Raw genomic sequence first — 23,010 nt, 5'->3', positions numbered from 1 at the left:
CTTCCTAAAAACTTTCAAAAAGAGAACATAAAAATTGCTTAGTGAGAATGACTTCAGATGTAGTGAATTTGGGATCAAATAAAAAGAACAGCCTGTGTTGAAATCATCAATTCTTCAGATCTTTTTCAGTACTTCCATGGAGTAGATTCTACTTCTTTTTCGCCTCTTTGGATGTTCTTTTTTTGCTGGTTACGGTTGAATTATATTGACAATCCCAATCAATTAAAACGTTTAATGTGTATATAACTTGAATTCTGTAAAAATTTGGTTCGAATCCTCCGATCCATTCAGAATTGATAAACAAAAATGTACATATTATATACTTAGAGCTAACTTCATCAAATGTTTTAGTTTAAAGGCTTTTATAGGGAATGTTCCCAATTTAGAACTCTCGGAGTCTATTCGTCTCGCTTTGTAGTACAAATCCAATGATTTGTTGGTAACCGCAGTGGTTTACTCTAGCGCTTTTTACATTGAAAGAAGTTCATAGGTCTGGATTATTATTTTGATAGGGTGAATCTGATGATATAACTTTTAATAAACTCTAGGGAAACTGTGTTTAAAAAAGCGTTGGAGATATTTACAACAGAATCTGTCCAGCTCGTCTGTAAATTTCCATGTAAATGCCAGACAGAAGACCTTGCAAAGCCTGGCTGTCGAACACTATCAAAGTTCGTGTGTAGTCAGATGGTCAGTTCAATACTGAGAGTAATAGACCTAACATACTTGTTTGATCTTTGACATTCAAATCGTTCAGCCTAGCAGCACTTCGATATATATGAAGGTCAATAGGAATAAGGTGCTATCTCTGAACATTTTAAAAATATAGTTGATTTAAAATTAAGTTCTTGAGGTGTTGATAGATCGATAAAAGAATTTCGCATGTTTTTAATAAACAATGTTTGGAACCGTGATCCTTGTTGTCAAAAGTTCATTCAAAGAATTGGCCTTTTTTAGTTATGACGTTTTCCTATATAAAATCTGTTCCAAAAGAAGTGCTTACCTTTTAAGTCCAACCCAGAGAAAGAGAACGTTCTGCATCGATCATATAAATTGCAGTCTAACGGAACAAGTTTTGGACTATTAGGTGTGTAAGGCAAAACTCGCTCGCTCACTTCAAACATTACAATTGTATTTAATACTGATTTCCTGTTATAGTCTGGCTAGTTTTTTTTTACTCGCGGTTAATGTTTGGAATCGTGATCCTCGTTGTCAAAAGTTCATTCAAAGAATCGGTCTTTGTTAGCTTTTACGTTTTCCGGTATAAATTCTGTTTCAAAAGAACTGCTTACTTTTAGAGTCCAACCCAGAGAAAGAGAGCTTTCTGAAGCGATCGAAATAAATAGCAGAAATAGGGAAAAAGTTCTAGACTATTAGGTGTTTTAGGCAAAACTTTCTCGCTCTCTTCAAACCTAACATTTGTATTCAATACTTTTTCCCTGTGATATTCTGGTCAGATTGCTGCTAATACAAGCTGATTTTTAAACAATATATAGAGATCTACACGAAAATTCTTACGGATTCTTATAGTTTGATCAAAATTACGCAGTTCTTTAAACTCGTTTAAAGTTTGAAATCATGATCCTTGAAGGAAAGAATTTGTTTTTTTTGATATATATATTCATCTCTCTCGCGGTACGAAGTTTCTTGTACTTGGAAACTTGTTTTCTTTTGTTATTTTTCTCATTCGTAGTTTAAGGAAACTTAAAAAGGGAATTAAGAAAAAAATTTCTCAGCAAAAGGTTCCCAGTGTGGACCAGGTCCACGCCCATAAAAAGAGAGTGTTCTGCAGCTATCGAAGTAAAAACTGGTTTCTTGGGAACAGGCTAGATGTTCGCATTTAACAACAGATAAGACCCTCTTGGTTGCAAACCAATGTATACATGTCTTCGACTGGTCAGTCGAGCTTCTTATACGATGTCTTACGCTTCGTAAGAACAACAGGAAAAGTTGCTAATTCAGTAGCTTCCAATGTGAATTGATACTTATATTAAGTTTGACAGCAATCTTAATGGAACCTTCAAATCCTTAAGGCCTGTAAGTTTTCTGTACCTTGTGTCAAAATCAGCTTTCCTGAAGCGTGTTCTTCACCTTTACTAAACATATCCTCTCGTTATATTATCAAATAATGTAATATAACTAAAGAACCGATAAAAATAATCGATGACAGTTAATTTCGAGAGTGAGTCTTTTTATTAGTTCCATTTAGGGTAATTGTGTGAGATCCATAATTTTAGGTTTATTACAAAATCAATACACAACCATAATACCATTCATACTGCCAAGTGGTGTGGAGTATAATTATTTGTTTCTAACACTAGTTTCTACAAAAAAAATGTACTTAGAAACAAAACAACTTTATTAACACACTCTACTTATTTGTTTATTTATGATTTAATAAATTATGGAAAAAAGAACTAAAAACTGAAATTGAAACAAAAACATTCAATTGGTTTTAAAAATAAATAGGTATTTGCTATTGTAATGAGACAGAATAGTAAAGGAGTGTTTTTTGTAAACAACAAAAATTAATAAAATAAAACTTTGAGAAAGTGTAGCATGAGAATGTTATATTAGTAAAACTGAAGAAGTTCTTTAAAGAACTTTTGAATACCATACCCTTGAAAATAGTTTAAATACTTTTAAGCCTCTGATAGCATAAGTACATTGAAGGTTTTTCTAAAGTTAAATAGCACAAATGTTTATTTGTATTTATTTGTCTTGTACAAACTGTTTATATTTATACTGAATAATAAAAACCAAAAAAATATATAAATACAAATAAGTATGTAATGAAAATAAAAATCTAAACAATAGCGATTACAGAAGAAAATATTAAGAACAATAAAAAAGCTTAAATTAATAAAAACATTTGTTAAAAAAACACCCAAAATTAAAACACCCTCAAACTATGTAAGATGTATGTTTGCCTCTTATGGAAGTCAAGTGTGGGTGAGTGAGTACTTTTATTAGTTTGTCCCCTGAACTATTTATGTAAACCCAGTAGTTCTGCTATTTGGCTCCGGTGGTTTTAGTATGTGTTTCACTACATAATCTATCGGTTGTGTGTGAAGAAAAACTCATTCGATCACTTCAAACGAAACAATTGTATTCAGTACTGGTGTCCTGTGATGGTCTTTCAAGATTGCAGAAGCTGAGATAGGACCCTTTCAGTTCTTACGTTAGCGCAATGCATATCTGACTTTGGCTGGTCCATCGGGCGGGATTCACATACTTTTTTTTGAAAGCGTTCAGCATTCCACATATGTTCCTCACGGGGGCATGTTACCTTGGTGAAGCTCCACCTTGGTGTGATTACAATCCCGGGGAAAAAGAGGTGTTTCCAATACCTCAGTCAAGCCGGCACTATAAATTGGTACAGTCTACTGCCTGGCTTAGTCCTTACATAGATTGAAAGAGATCAAACTAGAGCACCGCATAATCTGGTACTACGGGTGGCCAGTTGTCCGCAGGACTATGTCCTGGCTGGTCAGTTGTTGAGGTTCCTTCGGGATCCAAGTAGAGGCTGTGGTTTAATAATTCTGTTACGAATGGGTTTGTGTACAAAGCTGTGTGTGAACGATTGAGAAAGTCTCCATATATTAAAGATTACTACTGATTTAGAATACTTCGGGGAAGTATATAACCTATAGAAAATGTTCTAGAGGTATTTTTATATCGGATATATAGATATTTGAATGTAATTTCTTAGAAAGCTTTACAAGGTTAGAAAGAATGTCGCACTACCCTCACCGCGTCTGAATTTGTTCTTTCAACTTTGCAAAAATGTGGTCGTAAACCTCTGTATCTAATAACTATTTGCATAACCTCTCGGGCCACACTATAGGGTCTTTGCCCATCGCCATATTGGTCATTTGTAACTCTCTAGTCCATATTTTAATTCAGCTCTTGTTGCATTTAACGGTTTTATATTTGTAAGGATAATTTCTTCTTCCTTTTTCAGCGACTGTTTTAGCTTTTTCATAAACAAATATCGCCGAATGGCTTAGTACCCATATAATTCAGAGCTTATCTCTGGAAGAAAATTCGGTTTCGACTATTTTACATAAAATTAGAACATAGATATCATGTTATCTGTTTATATTGCACTAATTGTCTTTTGGATCCTGGCAAATATATTAACAAACATTTTTGCACAATTTTTGATCGCATGAACTTTCGATTAGAACCTAGCATTGTGATTAAGAAGACGGTAGAATATCTTAATTACCTGTTTTGTGTTACGGTTTAGAGCCTTCTGTGTAATTACAGATTTCTATAGGATTCTTAAGATATTGTTCGTTAAATTCTCTCTAATGGGGCCAATTCCTTACAATTTCAGTGCCTCAATTTCCGGAGTTTTAATGTAAATTCCACGATCCGTTTTGTGTCACGTTTTAGATCCTCTTGTGTGACAAAAAATTGCTAAAAGGTTCGTTAGATATTGTTCTTTGACTACATTCTCCCTTATGGAATCAATATCTTACAGTTGACTATAATTTTCTATTCCGGTATGCCATTGGGCATGTCTGAATGTATGGAAATCTACCGGATAATATAATCGTAGAATTGTTTTAAAAAGCCACTACGTCAAAGTTGGACTAAGACGTGAGGTCGAATCTATGATTATCCTACATAGTGCTTAAAACGTGGAATTTTGGTTCTGGAATCTCGGTTCGGGTTTCAGTATAAGCTGAGACTTTTGTCTTTCTTGTAAAAACCGGATATTCGTCTACGTTACGATTTCTTCTTCGAGTTTATCGCCCTTAATTGAAAATACCAATTGACATAGAATCATTATATCGTTTTAGGTTATGTGGACCCATCCCTATGTCTGTTTCTCATGTTAAGCGTTTTTACAGGCGAATGCTGATCTGTCAAGGTCTTCTGAACATGAATTTAAAATTCTCTTTATTTATAACATAAATCATTGTTTCATCGAATAAATCCATTGTGATATGTATGTCGAGAGTAATAAATCTTGTAAGAATCAATTTGCAATTGGCACCATTTGAATATTCCGATTTAAAGTTACGTATTTATTTTACCCTACACCACTATAGTGGGGAGGGTATTAATCGTTTGTGCTGATGTTTGTAACACCCAAAAATATTGGTTCTATACCCAGCTTAAAGTATAACAATCGGCTCAGAGTCACTTTCTGAGTCGATTCCGTCCGTCTGTCTGTCTGTGCAATTTTCAGGATAAATTGATGAAATTTGGTACATATTCTTTTCTTGATACAAGCCCGATTCGGGTGGTACAACCGTACCACCCGAATCGGGCCTTTAGACTCATAATTACATTAAATGTTCTATTATGTCAACAAAAATCTGCTATACTTAGTTTTATACAACAATAAATAACACTTCCAATTTTCATAGTGATCGGGCCTCATTTGACCCTAGCCCCCATACAAACTCCCCTTAAGAAAATGTACTTCTTTAGCTATGAAATATGATACGTCAAAGTGGTTAACTACACTTTTTGTTTGAAGTTGGAATTGCCGTATTGGAAACTCATAATTGAAACAAAGTGTGATAATCAATCATGAATTACAGCTTATTCTAAACTTTATAATTAAGAGAGTTAATCCATTTGGCAAGTAAAACCATTCAAATGTTTATAAAAGTGTAATGTAGAACAAATGGAAATAAACCTATTTACAATATTGTACTTGTACAGATGTAATGTTATGTATACATAAGTGTTTTATTTTCAAATATGTACAACAAATGTAAATAAATATGTATGTACGTATGTATGTATGTATGTATGTTTTTTTCTCGCAATTTTCTCGTACTACAACTATGTACGCGCTAAAAATTTTTAAACAAAAAAGTGCAGCAACCTATTTTTCGTGCAGTTGTAATTTTCTTTCAATTCAATATTTTTTAACAAAGTTTTTTTCTTTTTTCACTCACATTGTAGACTCTATGTCACCAAACATGAACAACAACTGACTACTGGTAACAGACACAAACAACAACAACAGCAAAAACATCATCATAACGAAAAACCCCAAATGAAAACTGTCACGATTTGTTTGACTCGAATGAATATTTTGAAAAAAAAAATATGTACATACATAAGTATGTGTGAATTGTGTTTATGTTTGTAGTGTAAATTTTTGCAAATAAATTATATGAGGTGGCTTATAATCAATAAGGGTTATCTTTGAAATTTAAGGGAAAAAGGAACTTTAAAAATTGTTATTATTTTAAAGATCAACATGCCGATTTTTTGCAAAAAGGTTATGTCAAATTGACAGTTTCTGTTCTTTAAAGAATCAGCCGTGATAATAGTCTGTGACATTTCCCTTTGACATAGAGAAATTCTATGACACAAGTCATATGTAAATATTTTTTATTGTCATGCAATCTAAATGGAAGTTTTTTTATTAAAAATAATTTTTAAGTTAAAAAATATAAATTAGAAAAAAAAACATGATAAATAAATGTTGATAATAAATAAAAACATAACAATCAAATTAAAAAAATAACATACATACATACATATAATAAAATAAATACCCGTTTTCAATTGGATACAAAATGAACACTTGTCAAAATAATTTATAAAAAAAAAACATAATAAATAATCTTATTTAAACAAATTATTAAAAAAAGCAAGTTTAAAATAAAATTTCTAAAACAATATTTATTTCTTCAAGTGTATTAGCTTTAAGTTTTCCATATCAGCACAAATTAGCTTTATCATTTTCTTTACAAACAACTGGAAAAAATTCTTATATTATCGCAAGGAAAGCCAGAACTCTTACGTCAAACTTAATAGTAAAAAGTCCGATCATGAATAAATTGTTTGATAGATTGCTGAGCGTAATAATCGCATGAACAGGATTTCATACGTATAAGATTGACAGAAGTTTCGAACGATAAATTTTATTAAGGAAACGTCAATGTGGGGGTTTTTATATTTGAATTACGTACTTAGTACAAGTTCATTGTCAACTGATTAAAATATTTAGTTGAAATAAAGAAATATTAAGCGGCATTTAAATGGTGAAAGTGTTTTTCTGTTACACAAAGCTTTAAGATAAATTGCCATATTGTACATTAGAAGGTAGGCAAGAATCCACGAGGGGAAATGGAGGGAGAAGAAAAAAACTAATAATATAAGACTTATATATAAAACTTATATAGATCTCTATTCGGTGATTTGAAATTTTGAAAAACATAGTAACTTACAATAAATATAGTTTTTTAGATATCCAAGTACAAAACTAATATACCTAGACCCTAGATTTATCATGACTAGACTATAGTATTGACCATAGACTAGACTATATACTAGACTATAGACTAGACTATAGACTAGACTATAGACTAGACTATAGACTAGACTATAGACTAGACTATAGACTAGACTATAGACTAGACTATAGACTAGACTATAGACTAGACTATAGACTAGACTATAGACTAGACAATAGATTAGATTATAGGCTAGACTATAGACTAGACTATAGATTAGATTATACGCTAGACTATAGGCTAGACTATAGACTAGACCATAGGCTAAAATATACACTGGACTATAGACTAGACTATAGACTAGACTATAGGCTAGACTATAGACTCGACTATAGACTCGACTATAGACTAGACTAAAGAGTAGACTATAGATTAGACTATAAACTAGACTATAAACTAGACTATATACTAGACTAGACTGAAAAGTAGCCTACATTGTAGAGCAGATAAGCTAGATAGACTAGTTAGTTTTTTGTTAGTTAGTTGGTTGGTTAGTTAGTTAGTTAGTTAGTTAGTTAGTTAGTTAGTTTGTTTGTTAATTAGTTAGTTGCAGTATGTCTACAACACATTACCATAGCACTAACGGCAACTTCTGTAAACTCCTTCCCAATAAATTGACTTTTGTTACACTCCAGCCAAAACAAAACGCAAATCCGATGTTCTCCAGGTAGTTTTTGTAATTAGAACTAATCGCGGTCATAAAGTGATTATCTTACACAGAAACCAATACACTTACTACTTTACGTTAAATCCCAAATGTTTCGACAACAAGTGTTTTGAAAATCACCCTAAAAATTCACACACACACACACTTTCACTCAATCACTCACCTGTAAACATTATTCCCAGGTAGAATAGAAATGACAATTCTAATTGCAAAATTTATTGCTTCTCTAATTCTATTGTTTATTTCATCAGTTATTTCTAACGAAATTCTATGTAGTTTTTCTTTTATTGCGCACTATCATTACTACTTTTCTTACTTAAAAGATCAATAAAAACAACAAGATCAATTTCAACAATCAGCACAGTGTGACGACACTAGATTTTGTGTTTTGAACTTGTGACTCTTTTCTTTGGCAGTTTTGTGTTCTTGTACTATTTTCCTTAAGATTTTCTTTTTACTAATAATAAAAGATAAAAATAACTTGTCTTTTTGAAAATATTGCAACTCAAAAACACTTACTTAAACATAAAATACAATAACATTACGGATAAACTATAACACAACAACAACATTAAAGTCAATGATACAAAAATAAAGTTTTTTCTTTCAAATTGTTGTAATTATATGATCACGAGCCAAAGTCACATTATTATTTGTACTCAAATACGTTTGAGTGAGTGTCTGTCTGTTTCAAACAAAAACAAAACAAAGAATACAAAATAATACTCATTTGTACAAATGCACTTGTTGTTTGGTAAAGTGAAGTGATTATTGTTGTTTTTTATATCGATTTGTAATTGTTGGTATTTTCATTGTCTAGATCTGTAGCAGTCATGTTATATGAGCAGATTTGCTTAAGGTGAGCAAGATACTTTATGAAGTTGATAAATAGTGACATTATGAAGTATAAAGTTACAAAAATAATGTACTTTTTAGGGGATATTAAGGGTACCAATAATTTAATATCTCTTATTGTTTTGGAGATATTTTAATGTTATTGTTGATTAAAAAAAACTTAATTTCTTTCACTCTAATATTCTTTTCCTTTCTGTTTCTTTGCAGCTTAATAACAACAACAATTACTTACATATGTGAGCTGTTTTGGTACTTTTTGAAATTTTTTAAAAAAGTACCTTTCTAGCACTTAAATTGTACATTCCAACACAGGTGTATGAATAGACACTACAACAGGTGGTTAAATAAAAATTAAATGGACAAAAGATGGATAAAAATTAAAAATTAAATTTGTTTTTATTTTCTTGTTGTTATTTTTATTGATTGCGGTGTGCGTGTGCGAATGAGTGTAATCGGTGTGTTGTGTGCTTGAGTAGCTGAGAGTTAGTTGAGCTGTATATTAAAAAGAAAATAATAGTACAAGAAGTAAACAAAACAAAAACAAAAACAAACACAACAAAATTGTTAAAAGTAAAAGAAAGACAAAAAGAAAGAAAGGTGGCAGCAGGCAGGAAGGCACAAAGGCATGTGATGCAGTCGAGACAGAAGCAGGTCTAGGCATGTTCAATGATTTGTAAGATTGTGTCTGTATGTGTGTGTGTAAAGTGTAAACAAAAACAAAACTACGTCACTTGCGAGATCTAGGGAATACGAACCGATTGTTACGAACATGAACTAAACGAACAAAGATGAAACAGCAGCAAAACCAACAACAACTAGGTACAACAGCAACACAATTCTGCTACCGAGAGAAGTTTGGGCAAAAAACCAAATGAATTTTAAACTCTAGTTTACAAAAAAAAACAGTATTTAATCTAACAAGAGATTTCAAAATAACAACAACAGAGAACTCATGGAGCGGATAAAAATCCAAATTATTACACTCTGAGAAATTTTCCATATTAAAAATCAATAAAGAGAAAAAATTTATTAATATTTAACATTTAACAACAAGAAAAACAAATAACTCTTAAACAAATATTTAAGAGTTTCAGACAAGCTTGATAAATTTATTAAAGCTGCTGGATTTTGGAAGCCAAAGAAGAAAGTGTTAATTGTTTAAATAAAAATTAAAAAAAATATCGCACCAACGCGTTTTAATATATAAAAAAATAATAATAAATAAATAAAAAAGCAAATAAAACAAAATGTTGTCATTTAAAGATCAATGATCAGTATTTATTTAAAATTGATCATTTAGCAAAACAACAACAATAACAAGTAAAATTGTGTTAAAATACAGAAGCGCGTGCTATAAATTAAACAAAAAAAAGTTATAAATAAATAAGAAAAAAAAGCAAAATATATAAAAGAAAAGAGATCAGTGACATTTGAAATGTAGAATTCCTTTAGCAAATCAAATAAAACAGCTTTTAGTGCCTTAAAAACAAAATCATACAAATTGATATTATATATGCAACATCATTTAAACACTTTAAGCATATAACCACCACCTGCTGTAATCAAACAACCAACTGATCACTAGCCGAGCAGCAACAATTAAATTAAAAATAAATGGTTTTAGTGCAAAAAAAAGAGATTTTTTAAATAAATAATAAAATTAAATCAACTGACAGATTCTTTCAACATTAAAAAAAAACACATACAATAACAATAATGTCTCAACATTGAATTTTATTTAATAGATCAATCAAATTCCCCGAAAAAAAATCAACAAAATAAATTCTGTTTAAATCATTTACAAATGAATCATTTGCTATAAATTCTCTAAAACAACAACAAAAAACATGAGTTTTTAGAAAAAAATTGCATTAAATTTATATTTTTAAAAAAAATAAGTGAATAAATTGTTAATATTGTTTTGCTTTATAAAAAGTGTCTTTTTGTGCAAAAATGTGGCTGCTTATGAAAATAAATTAGATTTGTTCTAAAAAAACGGAAATCTCTAAAGATCACTAACGGATTACGGAAACGGAACTTGTTAAAGAGGTAAGTTTTGAATTGCTTAAATTTAAAGCGTTAGAAACCCAAGAAAAGTTTGAGCGATAAATAATATAAAAATTATAAAGTTGGATTTAAGGTACAATGACTTTTCAGCAGTCTTGTCCACAAATCTGTCCAATGATCAGTACAATGATCAGTTAATTGATCAGTGTAATTACTAGTCAATGGTTTGATTCCAACACTAGCCAATAAACGAATTCAAATAACTAGTCAAAGTTAAAGACTCTTTTCCCATGACTAATCCATGAACTATTCAAAACTATTCATCTGAAACTATTCAATAGGACTGATCAATGACTAGTCCGTATACTAGTCAATAGACTCTTTCAATAACTAATCAATAGCCAAGTAAAAATATTTGTCCATAGATTAGTCGGTAGACCCTTCAATAAATAATTACTAGTCTAAAGACTAGCCAATGGACTTCTTCAAAGAATAGCCAACTAACTAGCTCAAAGACTAGTCTATTGAGGTGTAAGCGGACTAGTCGAAAAAATATCTCATGGACGAGACAGATTTGTCCATAGGCTAGGTAATAGTCTAGTCCATAGTCCAATCCATAGACTTGGCCATAGACTAGCCAAAGGATAGTCCATCGATTAGGTTGTCCATAGACTAGACCATAGTTCAGATACTAGTTAGTAGTTCAGTCAATAGATAAGGGTCTATGCAGACTAGTTCATATACTAGTCTATTGACTAGTTCATAGACTAATTTATAGAGTAGTCCATAGATTAGTCAATGGTCTATTCTATAGATTAGTCCATAGACTAGTTTATAAATTAGTCAATAAAATAGTCTTTAGGCATGTTTATAGACTAGAGGAGCCCATAGATTAGTCAATGAACTAGTCTATGGATTAGGTCATAGACTAGTTTATAAATTAGAATAGTCTAAAGACAAGTTTATAGACTAGAGTAGTCCATAGACTAGTCCGTAGAGTAGTACATAGTCTAGTCCACAAACTGTACAATAGACTTATTCATAGACTATCCTATAGAATAGTGCATAAACTAGGCCATAGACTAGACCAAAGTCTAGGCCATAGGCTTCTAAATGGACTAGGCTATAGACTTGACTAGGCTATAGATTTGTTTATGCTATAGATTTTTCCATAGACTAGTCGATTGTTCAATTCATAGACATGTCAATAGTCTTGTCTATAAACTAGTCCACAAACTAGTCATTACACTAGTTCATAGACTAATCCATAGCTTAGTTTATAGAATAGTCCCTATATAGGCGCATAGACTAGTCCATAGTATAGTCCAGAGACTTGTTAATTGTCTAGTCCATATACGAATAGTCCATAGATTAGTCAATAGACTATTCCGTAGTCCAGAAGCTAAGTAATAGTTCAGTCCATAGATAAGGGTCTATGCACTTAGTCAATAGACGTATGCATAGACTAGTCAATAGATTAGTTAATAGACTAGTCCATACAGTAGTCCATAGATTAGTCTATAGACCAGTCCATAGATTAGGCCATACACTAGTTCATAAATTGGTCAATAGAATAGTCTATAGACTAGAGTAGCCGATAGATAAGTCAATAGTTCAGAGACTTGTCAATTGACTGGGCTATGGGCTATTTAATAGACTAGTTCATAGGCCCAGAGACATGTCAATGGTCTAGTCAATAAATTAGTTCATAGGTTAGTCGTTGATGTAGTCAATAGACTAGGCTATGGAATAGTTCATAGATTAGTCAATAAAATAGTCTATGGACAAGTTTATAGACTAGAGTAGTCTATAGACTAGTCAAAAGTCTAGACTATTATTGTCAATAAACTCGGCTATAGACCACAGAAACGTCCCTAGACTTTTCTGTGGAAGATTAAATTAAAACTTCATTTTCGAAGTAAAAAAACAAGATTTGCCCCTTTTCAAGACCCCTATTTGAAGGCATATAATTTTTATCAGCAACTCCCCTCTTCCCGACTATTACACCCTAAGCAGTTATCACGTTTTACTACTGCTCGCACTTGTATTAATTGTTATTGTGGTTATTAAAAAATTTTACTCACGTTACGTAGATTTTTTTCATTCTATTTATAATAATATTTTTTGTTTGTATCTATTATTTTTCATCGCATTAATTAAAAATAAAAATATACAACAACAATAAGAAAAACTTAAAAAAAATAAATAAAATATGAAAATTAATATTATATTTATTTTTATAGTTGGTTATTGCCTCTGTAAATGAAAATGCATTTTTAATTAATGTTTACAAGCAGATAAATTTCAGTGAAATTATAAATAAAATTTTAAAACATTGTTTCGTTTTTATTTTCGTGGAAATTAAACAGTAACAAAAGAAAAAAAACTAAAATAAAAAATAAATACTTAACAATATAGAAAAAATATATATACAAAACAATATAGAAAAGGAAATTGTATGGAAAGTTTAACAATAGACAATAGATGTTTGTGTCTAAACGGAATGCATTTGTGGGAATACAATGGTATTTAAATTTTACTAAATGATCATTTGTAATAATAATTTTAAAACAAATTATTTGAAATTTATAGAAATATTATAATGACATTTGTTTTGTGTCTTAAGATTTTGGATATAATTTAAAAATTGAGTAAATTTTAAATTGAGATTTTTTTCGTTCCCTTACGATATTGCAAGTGAGTACAAGAGATCAATGTTAAACTTTTTTCTTGGAAGTTTAAAATCGGGTGTACTAATGCTGAAATGGTTAGGTTACAGGGGAGGGCTTGTTAAGCCCACCTTTTCATGGAAAAAGTTTGTTGGTAAAAACATTTTTGGGCGAAGTTCACCGTGTAGCAATGAATTTCTACGGGTATTTGTTCTAATCTTCCTTTGGACTAAGAAATTCTATCTGGGACCACAGTTTCAAAGTTACCGACATATTCTGTGTCTGGTATGCGAGCACATCCGATGCTTGTGTATAGCCTTCCAATGTGTACATATATTGATGACGTTTCCTTTTACCGCTGTTCGTCTAAAGTTAAGAACCATTAGTCAGCAGACATATTTCAATGCGTATAATATTTAGCAACATTTCCAGAGCATAGATTGACAGTACTTACACATTCTAGTTTGAGAATACACCTTGTGTCCTAAGAAACCCACCAGATTATTATAGAATAAGTTTGAATTTGGTCGAATTACACTTGTATGAAACGAAAGTGTCTTCTTATAAGGCACTAAAGCCACGCTTCGTTCTTATAGCTCAGCTATATAGAGCTCAGCCTTGTCGATCTGCATAGCTCAGTTCTAGTTCAGTTCTAGTTCAGTTCTAGTTCAGTTCTAGTTCAGTTCTAGTTCAGTTCTAGTTCAGTTCTAGTTCAGTTCTAGTTCAGTTCTAGTTCAGTTCCAGTTCAGTTCTAGTTCAGTTCTAGTTCAGTTCCAGTTCAGTTCCAGTTCAGTTCTAGTTCAGTTCTAGTTCAGTTCTAGTTCAGTTCTAGTTCAGTTCTAGTTCAGTTCTAGTTCAGTTCTAGTTCAGTTCTAGTCATATTCAAATACTGAAGAAGACATGTCACTCGATCAAAGTTTAATATTTTTCGTTGTTGTTAAAAGTGTTTATTCTATTAACAATAAGTTTTGTTGTTTTAACGAAACTACTGAAAGTTTATTTTTCAATGATTTCTTCTTAAAATAAACTAAAATTAACAACATTTTAAAAAAGTTCTATTTAAAAACAATTTTAGCACTTTAGACTTAGAACCAAAAATGAATTTCAAAAATTAGCTTTTGAAAGGAATTTGACAAACCATTGTAAGATCACTTAACGCTTAGGTGACAATATCCAAACTTTAACTTCCAGCTTAAATATTAAGTAAACAATGAAAAACTTTCAAATTTTCAAAGAACAACTTTCGGTAAAATCTATTAAGTACTTCTGTACTTGTTCTATACTAAATCGAATGTCAGTTAAAGCAACTGTCATGGGTATTTGTCAAACCAGTTGTTATTATTGTTTGGCGGTATATCAAATAACTGTCATTTAACACTCAAGTGTTAATATCTCTTTTAGTATCGTTTTTTTATCATCTTTTCTTAAATATTTTTTGTTAAACATTTTATTTATATTTAAATATTTCTATATTAACAATAAAATCTATTTATTTTATGATCTCTTAAAGCAAAAATAATTTTTTCATATTTCTATGAGGAATTTCTTTCCCTAAAGAAATAGTAATGAAAAAATTTTAAACTTTGGATTCAATATTCAATATTTAACTATTGTTTTTATTTTATTAGTTTCTGTTAAATATTTTACAGTTTTTTATTTTGCATTGTCATTCTTTATATAATTTTGTCTAAACAAGTGGATTTTTTTTTTTATTTTTTAATATAAATAACAATAATATTAAACAAAACTGGCGTCATTTTTGCGGAATTCCCAATTTCTTGTTGAAGAAAAAAAATATATATATTTAAAAAATAAAAATAAACAAATATTTTTATTTTATTTTTATTTCTTACACAGAAAACAAAAAAACGCACCTAAAGTTATTATCGTCCAATGGCATTTCAATCCGGTTTTATTATTAGATTTTTTTTGTTTTACTTTCGCTTTAATTAATTTTAAGAAATTTTATTTATATTTTTTTGTTAGTTATTGGCTGCTGTCTAATTAATTATATATTTCTAAAGTAAAAGAATTTATTTAAAGATGAAGCATGTTTTACAGACAATAAATAACAAATAAGGAATGTGGTTGGTATTAAGCCAGGGTCGTGGAATTTTTGGTAAAACCAAATCAAAAAAACAATTAAACTTGAAAACAAACAAATGTGCAATATTTTAAATAATTAATATATTTTTTTTAAACATGTTCCCTTTCATTATTAATTTCAAAAGAAATTTTTCAGAATTGCTTTCTAAAGTAATTCTGGATTCTCAATTTATGTGGGCCCTATAGAGAGGTCACTTGACATTAAAATAATCAGGCTTATTCTGAATTATAAACTTGTTGGGAATTTGTTCCCTCTTGTATACATAAAGCATACAAAAGGGAACAAACTCCTTATTAAAAATTGTACATAATTGGCCCTAATATGGAGAAGTTTCTTAACACATGAAATCATCCCTAAGCGTTTTTTAGCATGGGCCATGGGGAGAACGGCCTGGTTGTTAAAACTGTCAAAACGAAACTGTTCTTTTTATCAGAAGGTACATGAGGAGGGAGAAGCCTGATCTCTACAATTAGATGGGCTTCAAAGTAGTCGCATATGCTAACGAACTAATGCAATTAGCCCACAACGGTCTGGATGTCAATTTTGCCGAAACAGAACTGGTTCTGTTCATTATGAGGTATACTAGGAGATAGAAGTCTGATCTCTGGTCTTCAATGTAGTCGCATATGCTGTCGACAGTGTGCTTTTTAATTGAGGAAAGTTTTTTTCCATACTAAGTGAACTAATGCAAACAATCCTCAGCGTTTTACTATCATGGGCCAAGGAAAATTGTCTGGGTGTCAATCTAACCAAAACTGAATAGCAGACATAAAATCTTTGAATTCAGTATTATTCTGAATACCTCAAGCTAAGCTAAGTATCTTGGCGTAATTTTAAACTCTAAGCTTTGTGATATTTTTAATTTTATTTTGAAAGCTTTAAAGTACTTTAAATTCCTATTGAAAGTTTTAAACAATTTTGAATATTATTTAGAAAATTTTTCAATTTTTTTTCAATATTTTTAATTAAATATACAAAGCTTTTTGCTAATTTATCTTATTTGTATAGAGCGCTTTGTAATATTTTTTATAGAAAACTTCTAATTTTTAGTTTTTTTTTTTAATTCAAATTATGAAACTTTTGTATTATTCTTTTTAATAATTTATATTTTATATTAAAAGCTTTAGCTTATAAAAATTATTTATATATTTATAGCTTTTTGCTATATGAAAAGCATTTGCATTATTCTTATTCCCTAAAGAGAGCTTTTTAATATGTTCTACTTACTCATAGAGAGTTTTTCTAAACTTTTAAATTATTTTTGCATTTTTTTTATAATTTCTGTTTTATATTGAAAGCTTTTTCTACTCATATAGATATTATTTATTTTTTTTGTTCAAGCATTTTCTATGCAAATAATCAAAAAGCTTTCATTACAATATCTGCCAATATTAGAGTATAAGGTTCAAAATACCCAAAAGCTTTAAATATTAAATAAAAATTTTTGAAAAGCTTTTAATGAATAATACTAGGTTTTTAACAATTTGTATTTAATATTAAAAGCTTTTACTAATATTGACATTATACAACTTTTTCAAAAAGCTTTTAACTATTTTTAGTTGTCTTTGAAAAGCTTTTTGATGATTTTAATTTTTTATACGGAGCTTTTTTTTTATTAGAGCTTTTCAATATTTTATACTTTTAATAGAGAGTTTTTCTTTTTTTAATTTTTGATAAAATTTCATTATAAAATTCATGATCAAATTTATTCAAAAAGTTTTTTTCTACTTTTCTAGAGAATTTTTCGATAGTTTTTGAGTTTTTTGATAATTTTTTTCTAGAAAAAGCTTGGCCTCCGGTAGGTTAGTGGCAAGTGTTTTAGTTCTGAGCACTCGTTAAGAAGCGGACAACAGGTCCGATATAGGCATAGGTGTATTTCTTCGGATTTGATGTATATATGCAAATCCTCCTTTCAAACTAACTAACTAGAGAAAGCTTGCAGGCAATGTATACAAAGCTTTTTGATTCTATAAATTGTAAACGGAATATTTTTATGATTTGCGCTTTTGTCATAGAAAGCTTTTTGTATAATATGATCGTTAGTTTCTAAAAAAATCTTTTCAATATTTTTCACTTTGCATTGAAAGCTTTCCCTTACATTTTAATTTGTATAATCTTTATTTACCATATATTCCACTTTGATAATTTGTATTTTACAGTGAAAGCTTTCAGACAATGTTATTTACTTTGTTTTTCTGTATAAATTATTTCGATAAATTGTATTTGACATAGAAAGCTTTTTGATTTTAAAAGTAAAAATCTAACGATAATATTAATTTTCAATATAAAGCTTAAATTTTCCAAATAAAACCAAAATTTAACTCTTTAAATAAAATTACAAAAACAACAACAACAATTTAAATGTGTCAATTTGTTAATAGCGAGAAAAATAATACAATAAACCAAACAATCAAAGTGTAAAATGATGTACATTTGTATGTCCGTCCATCCATTATGACTTTTCAGGCGATTGTCCATCTATCGGTTAAGTTCCCCAGCTGTTTGTAGTATTCAAGTTGTACTCTATTCGTACAACTTATGTACATATATGTATGTATGTACGAATGACTCTACGAAATATGTTAATTTCAGTTATTAATTATTTATATATTTTTTGTTAATATTATAAGCTTTGTTGTTGTTACCATATTTATGATATTGTTGTCTACATACTATTAACTATGTCTATTATGTTGTTGTTGTTATTTTTTTGTTATTGTAATATTATTTATACTTAAAATTATAGATTTTGACACATATGCGAGTTTTATGATAAGATTTTGACTGACTTTAAGCATTTGATTGTCATTTTTATTTCGTTAAAATTTTTTTTCTATTGTTTGTTCATCTTCTCTTAGTTTTATTTTCTTTATGATAGTTGGCTGCTGTTGTCCGAAAAAAAAAAACAACTAAAATACAATATTCGATGAAATTCAATCCAATCAAAGATTATGTTTTTAAAGTATTTTTTAATACAAACAAAAAAAAAAACGATAAAAAAAATTTCACAATATTTCGAGTCTTTTAAGCCTCTTAATCGTACAATAGACAACAAATGTGTTCAAAAGTGAGCAGCCATCAGTAGTTGTTGACTTGATTTTAATAATTGTCCCAAAACCCATAAATGGTCATATGAAAAATCATAAATTTTATATTAAATTGTACATGTAACACGTGGCCACAATGGGTCTTTTGTAGATTTTGTTTTATTTCTCGTTTTTTTTTCTTTATTTGTGTCTTTTGCTTGATTAGATAAATAGATACAATGACATAAATTAGACAGACGGGGCAAATAGATTGACGGACATTCGGACAGACAGACAGAGATCTGCATATATTTATCAAAAATAATATCTTAAATGTTTTTGTTTTTTATTTTTAATATTTCAAAGTCAGCAATTGGTGTTGAAAGCTTTAACTTTAAATCTTCAAATTTATAGTTATTTTTTTTTCTCCAGGTGTTAAATCCTTTAATAGGCTTAACATTAAGTCTTTGACAGTTAGATCTCTGTCAAAGATTTATCTAGTTAGAGTGTTGAATTTATTGACAATAATTGTCATATTTTCTACATAACATTAAAGCTTTTTGATTATTTGAAGTTTTCATAAAAAATTTGCAATTAAATTTGAAATCTAAAAAAAAAGCTTTTTATGTTCGGTTAATTTCTTAAGAATACCTAGTGCAAAAATTTTGAATCCTCTATTTTTTATTTAAATTTTTTTAAGAAAAAGCTTTTTATTAATTTTGATTTTTAAAAGAAATCTTTTAAATAAATCCAATTTAATCTTTCAGCAGAATGTATTTCAAGATTTTAAACATTCAGTAATTAATATCTCTTAAAAAGCTTTTTAAAGTTTTACTTATCTCTTGAAAGCTTTATTTCTTAATCTTGATTTCCCTAGATACATATAGTATTCTTATACGAAAAGATATAATAATCAGGAAAAAGTTATTTCGCGTTATACCACTGACTGACATTTTGTTACCTTTACACTGGATTACCACGATTAATATTTTATAAGGACCCTAATCGAAAAAGGACTTAGATTTGACTGTTATGTAAACGATGTCGTTAAGAAAAGGGATCCAAAATACTTTTGTAGAAGAGCTTAGAAGACTATGAATACGGCCTTGAGCTCGACCTCGGCTCGACCGAGATGTTCTTTAATAACTTCTCTATCGATTAATTTCAAGCTTTCACAGAGATCGCACTATACAAGTTGTTATAAATGGGATCTCATCAAACGAGTTATAGATTAATTCAGGGTTACCGCAAGGCTACATTCTTTCCCCTACCCTACGTACAGGAGAATGCACTTATAAGTGACAGTAGAGTAACCAACTCGATTGATTCACTGGAGCACTGTCGAAACATCGATACTACAATGAAATGTGTTCCTCGGAAATTAGGGACTTGTTCCCGATACCCATATATTCTTGCGTAGCATACGCACAACATACTACAGAGAATATTCATTCTTCCGCCGCACTGTTCGTATGTGGAATAAACGTACTGCAGAGGAATTCCTAGCTACTTTCGATATATAAAAAAATGTCCAAGTTTAGTACTTTGGTGTAATCCTTGGCCGAAGATAAAGGTTGGAGACACAAGGCACATCGGTGCTGGGCGATATATAGAACGACTATAGGCATAGAATAGGTTCTTAGTCCATAGCTTTATAAATGTGTTATTAGGCATATTCTAGCTTTTGCATCAAAAATCTGGTGGACTTTTTTGGACAACAAATGTAACATCAAACTACTACAAGTAGTTCAGCGTACATGCTACCATGGCTCTGGGTATTTTACCCATTTAAACATATTTTAATGGATGAAATATCTATGAGGCGGTCCTTACAGACGAACTGGCCAAACATTGGAAGGTTATACTTAATGATTGCACGTGCATGATCGCATACCAAATACAGAATGTGTCGAAAACTTTGAAACGCTGATTCCACATGAAATGACTTGGTCAAACGGAACATAAGAGTATTATCAGCCGGAATCGATGGCTTCACGGAGGGCTCTAAATTGGCGAACAATGTGGACCTAAGAGTTCTATATTAAAGACCCAGAAACTGAATAATACCACCATACACCTAACACAAGCTGAAGTCCGTCCGATAACGGAATGTGTAAATTGAATTGGAATAAATATGGCAAATATATTTACCGACAGCCAGAAGACAATTAGTGCAATATCAGGAGATAGCAGTAAATCTAAGACAAAATCGGATTGTAAAAAAGTTTTAATTGAATATTCTCCCAGAGATAAAGTTTACATCATACTAGGACACTCGGAAGTAGTCGGCAAAAAAGGGCGAAAGGGCGAATGTAATTATTTTAAAGGGAAGGTAGCTTGAGGTACTTAAACTGATGAACGTAAAACCATTCGATGCAACTTAAGCTGAAATTAAAATATAAGTGAGAGAATCCCATAAGGTTTCTTGAAATAATGAAACGATTGACAGGATCACAAAGATCTTATGCAGTGACCCTGATGAGAGCAAGACGAGAAATTTCCGCAAAATTATCAAGTTTGTGGTTAGTATGATGGTACGTGTTCTGAAGGGACACACAGGATTACGACTCAGACGATTGTAGAGCATGTGGAGAAAACAGTGAATCTTGGTAGCACTTCCTTTGCCACTTTTAGGCATTCGTCGAAATTAGATTTAAGTATCTTGGAAGTGATGTTATTACGGAAATTACATTCCTCACTAACACTGCTTAAAAAATTCTTCCAGGAAACCATTCAAAAAATTCTTCCAGAAAACTGAGTTTCTGAACACATTGAAAAAAATAATTCAAAAAACAACAACGTACAACAGGCCCGACAGTGGCATAGGTGTATATCTTCGGATTTGAGTATACATCCTTCTACAAACATAAAGTAGTTAGTATGTCTTATTTTCCTAGAAAGCTTTTTTTAAAAACTTTTTAAAAATTTTTTGAATTTTTTTTTAATTTCAAACATCTATAAACATATTTTTAAAAACATTTTTAACCTTTAAATCTCATCTCTTCGGTAATTAGATTGGCAATTTTATTGTTGCAAAAATTCTCAACAAAATACTATTTTAAATAGTTTCCATAACAGATGTTAAGCTTAATTGTAAAATACATCTGCTAAAGATTTGTTGGCATTTGCATTTTGTTCGCCAACACTTAGAGAAAACGTATAGCAAAAACAAAATTAAATAACAATTACAAAAAAAAAAAACAGCAACACAACTGGTAGACAAATAGCATTGAAAAAAATGAATATTTATTTATTCTCTTGTTTGTATGTAAATATCAAGTAAAAAAAAACTTAACTTAAATATTTATGTGAGTGTGAGAGCTGAAAATTTGAAAATCTGTTTTAGATACGTTCGCCCCATTTGGGGTCAATGGAGCAACAGAGCAAATGATTGACACTCGTTTACACTTTTTACAATGGCAACAATTACAAAAATGTACAGACATATGACAGAAAGAGAGACAGACGGACGTTTATATGAATGAACGAGCAGACAGATGAACGGAAAAAAAATAAGATAGACAGACGGACATATAGAGAATTAAATGTGATGTTTAGATTTTAAATTAAATGAACATGTAGTGATCACACAATCAACTTAAAGGAAGACATGCATGCACTTTTATAAAAGAATTTAAATTAAACATACAAAACAAAAACAGCAAAAACAAAAACTCATTGCAAATAAATAAAAAATAAATGTTGTTCATTTAAATCAAAATCACCTGAGATGCATTTTAAAATTTTGAATATTGCTGTTTGTGTTTTTTTGTTTTTGTTTTCTTACAAAGAAAAAAGATTGACTTGAAGATGTTCAAATTAAAATTTATTTATAAAATGCTTGATATGAAGGTATTTTAAATGAAACATAAAATATTGAATTATTATAGATAAGTGTTAATGTCAATAAACTTAAGAATTATGTGAGTATGTGTATGTTTACAAATGAAATTATTAAAGAATTCATCTTGACATTAAAATGTCACAACATAAAATAGATAGTTAATGATATGTTAAGCTAGTTTCTATGTATTACAAATATTAGAACTTTTTTGGAAGAATTATATCTTGACACAAATATTCTCTTAATAAAAAAAATTTTGCAATAATAAAACACTCACTACAAAGAAAATAGGTGAAGTTGGACCTAAAATACACCAAGCCGCTATGACGGAAAATAAACATCATACGATGTTTAGAAACTTACTTTCTAAGAGTTGTTCCTTATAGACTAGACCATAGACTAGACCATAGACTAGACTAGACTGTAGGCTTGACTATATACTAGTCTATAGACTAGACTAGACAATAGACTAAACTATAGACTAAACTATAGACTAGACTATAGACTAGACTATAGACTAGACTATAGACTAGACTATAGACTAGACTATAGACTAGACTA

The 23,010-nt window shown here is 30.0% G+C and overlaps 1 protein-coding gene and 1 long non-coding RNA gene across 2 annotated transcripts in view; both read left to right on the top strand.

Moving 5' to 3' along the window:
* The window catches only part of LOC124421035, a 35,426-nt gene extending 25,430 nt beyond the window's left edge, over positions 1 to 9,996 (top strand). The window contains exon 3 of the long non-coding RNA XR_006941485.1: positions 9,004 to 9,996. This is a non-coding gene — a long non-coding RNA (uncharacterized LOC124421035). The remainder of the gene's footprint in view (positions 1 to 9,003) is intronic.
* A 97-nt stretch (positions 9,997 to 10,093) lies between these two features.
* The window catches only part of LOC111683132 (BMP-binding endothelial regulator protein), a 69,259-nt gene continuing 56,342 nt past the window's right edge, over positions 10,094 to 23,010 (top strand). The window contains exon 1 of the mRNA XM_023445166.2: positions 10,094 to 10,845. The gene's annotated coding sequence lies outside the window, so the exon portion shown is untranslated. The remainder of the gene's footprint in view (positions 10,846 to 23,010) is intronic.

Source organism: Lucilia cuprina, chromosome 6 (assembly GCF_022045245.1).
Source record: "Lucilia cuprina isolate Lc7/37 chromosome 6, ASM2204524v1, whole genome shotgun sequence".
Classification (NCBI taxonomy): Eukaryota; Metazoa; Arthropoda; class Insecta; order Diptera; family Calliphoridae; genus Lucilia; species Lucilia cuprina.
The sequence above is the reverse complement of the archived record's forward strand: the minus strand, read 5'-3'. Positions and strand labels throughout refer to the sequence as shown.